This window comes from Capsicum annuum, chromosome 3 (assembly GCF_002878395.1).
Source record: "Capsicum annuum cultivar UCD-10X-F1 chromosome 3, UCD10Xv1.1, whole genome shotgun sequence".
Lineage (NCBI taxonomy): Eukaryota > Viridiplantae > Streptophyta > Magnoliopsida > Solanales > Solanaceae > Capsicum > Capsicum annuum.
In genome coordinates this window covers 236,791,738-236,797,594 of record NC_061113.1, presented here as the reverse complement: position 1 = coordinate 236,797,594, position 5,857 = coordinate 236,791,738, and positions in this window count along the sequence as shown.

Below are 5,857 nucleotides of genomic sequence, written 5' to 3'. Positions count from 1 at the left end.
ACATTCATCTTATAAAGGCCTTTGGTCAGATAGCCTTTCTCTACATCTATTTCTCATTTGCTAATTACAATTTTTTCAGAAACGGTTACATATTTGAATCCGTTCTTATTTAGGAGTGAAATAGAAATTAAGTTCCTCGTAACTCCAGAACATATAACACATTGTTCAGTGTCAAGACCTTGCCGGAAGTCATCTTTAAATAAATTTTTTCTGTTCCCTCCACCTTAGCAGTAGCGGAGTTAGCCATGTAGATCATTTCTTCTGCTTGAACTGGAGAAAATGACGAAAACAACTCCTTGTTGGCACACACATGGCGGGTGGCACCAGAATCCATCCACCATTCGCGAGGATTCCCCACCAAGTTGCATTCTGAGAACATAGCACACAAATCATCGCATTCTTTGTTGGATTCAATCATATTTTATTGATCCTTTTTCTTGCCTTTCTTCAGGGCTTGACAATCAGTGAACTTGTGGTCAATTTTGCCATAATTGAAGCATTTTTCCTTAAACTTTTTCTTGGGTTGATTGCTTCCATGTTCATCTTTCTTTCTTTTCTTTGAATTGTTTTGGTCATCTTCTATAATATGTGTTGCATTAATTGTAGAAATCCCCTTTGACCTTCTTTCGACAGCTTTATTGTCCTCTTCAATACGAAGTCAGACAATAAGATCTTCAACAATCATCTCCTTGCGCTTATGCTTTAAGTAGTTTTTGAAGTCTTTCCACAAAGGTGGTAGCTTCTCAACTATCGCTGCTACTTGGAAAACATCATTCACAATTTAACCTACAAAACAGTTTATGTGAGTATTAAGAACATTTTTAATTTGTTCAACTAAGGTATTTTTCAAAGATATACCTTCTGCTAGGAGATCATGTATGATGACTTGCAACTCCTGTACTTGAGAGATAACAGATTTTCTATCCATCATTTTGAAGTGCAAGAATTGTACAACAAGGATTTCTAATTCCCGCATCCTCCATCTTATATTTCCGTTCAAGTGCCCCCCACAGTTCCTTTGATGTCTTGGTTCCACTATAAACATTGTAGAGGTCGTCTTAGAGACCACTCAGAATATAATTCCTACAAAGGAAGTCCGAATATTTCCAAGCTTCTACAATAACGAAGCGGCCTTTGTCCGAGGTTCCCTCGGGCACCTCAGGAGCGTCTTCGCTAGTGAACCGTTGCAGACATAAAGTGGTGAGGTAAAAGAACATCTTTTGCTACCAGCGCTTGAAGTCAATGCCCGAAAATTTTTCGGGCTTCTCCGCCGATGCCATTGTTGGCGGAGTATTTGTGCGGCTTGATGAAGCAATATTATTTGCCCCACAGTCGTAGCCATATCATGCATTTGACTTTCAGTTGTCATTTTTCCTGTCACCACAAGACAGAAAACTTAGTAATTTTTCAGAATACTATTTATAAAGTTAAATAACTTGAAACTCTTCTTCTTGTTTCTAGTTAACGATGAAGTTTTTATTACTTCAAATAGTCAACCGAGTGAACCTTAACTTGTGATGAAGATTTTATGTCTTTTAATCACTAGTTAAATTCAAGCGGAGTAGAAAGCTTAAGTTTTAATCTCCAAAAACAAGCAATACAGATTCTGTACATTATTTTCTTAAGATTGTTATTTTCCATAATAGTGCTTCCTTCCCTCCACCCTTTTACTCTCCATTTTTCCATTCATACTACTTTCATCTGCTATGAACCCAACACTTTCCTCCTTCGTGTTTTGATATAAAGGCAAAGCTCTATTAATAGTAAATCAAGTACTGAGATATAGAAACGATTCATGTTTTGATGATAAATATCTGAAATTTGGAGGACACCCCAAATTGACTATTCCTCCAAAAGTTACATGTTGGGTGTCCTATATATTAGGGCAAGTTTCTTTTTTTAATTTAACCAAAACAAAATGTTTCTTTTTATAAATTGGGCAAATTACATATTTGGTAGGATGGTCCAAATAATCACATCCCTTAGTTAAATGTGTAAAATGTTTTTTTTTCTTTTTATAAAAAATGTATATAAAGTATATCATATTAGAACACATAGGGTAAATTGTTGGGTTATTGGGTCTTTTTCCCTTTTTATGTGGATAAATAAAACCCAATTTGGACCAACCCACTTTTGCCCATAGACCTATTATTAAGGGGTATATATATTGATCTTTTTAGGTCTTATTCACCATCACAAAAAGAGAGTTTTCAGCAGCCAAAGAGAGAAAAACAAAGCTGATTTTCGCACCTAAATTTCAGCCACAACTGTCAACTTCAAATTGCGATTCCGCTTCGTTTCTTGTCCGATTGAGCTGATTTTTGGACTGCTTGTTCCTCTCATCTCAATCTTTGATTAGGAACTGACAGAGCTTGATTTGGTGGCCTGTAGCTCCTGTTCTTCATTCCCGAACAATAGGTTTTGTGCTTTCTCTTCTTTATTTTTCTAGTGTTTGGTGCTGTGGTTTATGTATTGTTTCTTGTTGTTTGGCACTTGTTTTGTGGCCATTTTGGAGGACAATATTGTAACTCTTTGGTTATTATAGTGGAGATTTTGGTCCCGTGGTTTTTTACTCTTCACACTGAAGGTTTTTTCACGTAAATCTTGTGTTTCGTGTGATTGCCTTTATTCTTATCTTGTTTCATTTGGTTGATTTGTTTGCTGTATATTAATCTATTTTGTTTGGGTTTATTTGTCTCCTCTTAGTTCAAGTTGGAAGGGAAAGTTTAGTCTTGGGTATTTTCCGCTGCTACCCTGTCGGGCTCTTTGATTGTGTGCTCGTCTTTCCTAACAATCCGATGCGCTAAAGCTTCCGCTATGCAAAGGATCCGGAGAAGGGTCCCACCACAAGGGTGTATTGTACGCAGCGTTACTTTACATTTTTGCCACATAAAATATACATATTTGTGGACTGTTATTTTAGTGTATTCTATCTAGTGTAATTCTCCTATTAAAATCTTCATATTTTGAGAAGTATTTAAAAAAATACTTTAAAAGAAAAAAAGAATTGAAGAATTATAGTTTTTGTTTAGCGAATCATTATGAAAAGCAATTTTTGCCAGAGAAGAATTTTTGCTTGTCTAAACTTTCAAAAGGTGTTTCTAAAGAAAAGTTATATTTTAAAGCGTATGAAAAACAGTTTTTTCTAGTGCTAAAAACATTTATATTTTCTAAAAAAATTGATCAAATACCTTAACTTTCTAAATTATTAGTCAATTTCTCAAATTGAAACCCTAGATTTGACTTCGAGTGTAAAAGCGTTTCATTGAAGCAACACGAAAATTTGGTAACCACACATTGTCAAAGATACACTTAGTTTGTTTGGCAAGATTAACTAATCATATTTATCATTCCCTATTAATCATATTCATATCAAGAAAAGACTAATATATTATTGATATTATGTTTAAAAAATTTTTAAAAGGTTTACCCTAATAACCACACAAATTACAAGATAAGAATTAAGAGATTGACATAAACCCACCTCACTTTATTCTACAGTATTGCACTATTGCTTATCTTCATCTTTAATTTTTTAACCTAAAGTTGGAGGCTATCCCAAATATTGTAACTTTAGTAGCACAAAAACATGGACTTAGTACCATGAAAGTGGACAATGTCGTAACTATGGGATAACAATCATCAATTTATTTGAGGTCACCCAATATGAATGATGTTTGCCACTGATTTTTCTATCTTTAAATGATTGCTAGAAAAGGCAAATAAAATAAAATAAAATAAAAGGAGAGTTTTCTCTCTGGCGATTGTGATCGATCGTCCTAAATACATTATTTGGAATCAGTATTGTCGAATAATAATGTGCCAAAAGGAAAAGTTCGTCCACTTTTTCCGGAGGACAATTGGTTTTTGGGATCTTGAAAAACAACATAAATCCCGACATTTTAGAGCTTAGTTACAGAAAATTTGATATTTTGAATAATTAATGAAATCTCGATTTTGGATCTGTCGAGATATATAATTAGCTCCCGATACGTCCAACGAAGATACAAACTTTCCTTTGTAGAGATACATAATGAGCTCCCGATATATCTTTTCCGATTTTTGAATCTGTCGAGATAAATGATTAGGTCCTGATACATCCAACGAAGATACATAATTAGTTGAAATTTTTGTAATTACTTTGTAAGGGTGGAGATTTATGTAAATATGATAAGTTAAGGTGTATGTTTAATTTTTTTGTTTTCGTGTCTGACCTGAGCCTGACTAATTTGGATTAACATCGTGCAAGCTGGCTCATTAAAAAGAGTTTGCTTCCTACTTCCTATCAGGATTTTTTTCATAAACAAGGCCTGAACCGAAATTTTTTGATTAAAGATATAGGAACCCCTATGATATAAATTAGTAGAGATCTTTCATGAATAAATTAAATCAAAAACATTCGAAAATAAAGTATGTTTTTTACAGTAAAAATACCACGTTTTTTTCGAAAGTTTATGTGCATAGATTGTGGTAAGCCTGGGTTCTTTTGAAGTGAAAAATAATTTAAATTGTTAGGAAAGAGGGATCTTGAATCAAATAGTTTTTCTAAAATTAGGTGTAATTATTTTGTGGATTTCATATGAAAATCTTGTAAAAGCTAGGTTAGTAAGGTACTAAGGTTCTCTCAATATGGATTAACGAAATGTATATTTAACTCTTATGCATAATTAAATAGATACTTAAGTAGCTAGAATTTTTTGGAAAATTTGTATATGCTCCATTTGTCGCACTTCATGTGAGAGAGGCATGGGGCTAGATTTCTCCTCTCATTTTTTTCCTTTTTAATAGTAATATTTCGTAATCATGTAGTTAATGTGTTAATCTATTTGTTACTTCATGTGTTTTGTATCTGGCTATTTTGCTATTATGATGCATATTTTTTGCAATTTTGTATCGAATATTTTTCTTCTAAGTACTCAGAGGTCTATCTGAAATAACTGTTACCCAACAAAGATAAAAATAAAATTTGTGTGCATGTTATCCTCTTTAACCTCACTTGTTTATATTATTATTGTATATGATATATAATTTTTAATTGAAGGTAGGTGTTGATGGACATTTAACTTCTAGCGAAAAAGTATTAAACCATGTCAAAGAGAAAGAGGTTTGGTTATGATGTCAACAAGTTGTTCTTGATCAGAATAAATAAACTGATCAGAGTGTTTTGTCAAGATAGGGTAGGGGTAAAGCAGAAGCTTTTTCTTTCATTATTATTTTGATTAAGAATCTAAACACAGTATCAACTATTGTAAAAAATGACACTTCCTTTCGAAAAATCTAAAGTGCATTATTTTAATTTACTCTCCTTTTTGATAACTATCGTAATAACTGACATTTTTATTTTCAATTTATATAAATATATATTTTTTAATTAAATACGAAAATGACCCTTTAATTTTTTATAGTTGAAAATAATTATTTTTAAACTTTAATTTTACATTCTTTTATGACTATGCAAATATCATGACATCGCGACAAGGATCATATATTATATATTTGGGTAGCGGATAGCTTTTTTCGTGTTTTATTTTTGTTTATAGATTTTTAAATTATTATTATTATTATTATTATTATTATTATTATTATTATTATTATTATTACAACTGTTGGAAAAAAATGGACTATTTTTTCCGCCCCTTCTGGACCGCTTTCAAGTAGAAAATAACAGAGAAATTAAAGAGAATAACAACACAAAGATTTAACGTAAAAAACTCCCCAATTGGAGAAAAACCACGGGCCTCCCAGAAAAATATTCACTATATGAAAATTATTATACCATACAATCCACAATATTTTTCTCACACACCCTCACTTCCTAAAATACTATTCTCAAAGAGATCTCCAAGAGAATTATTTC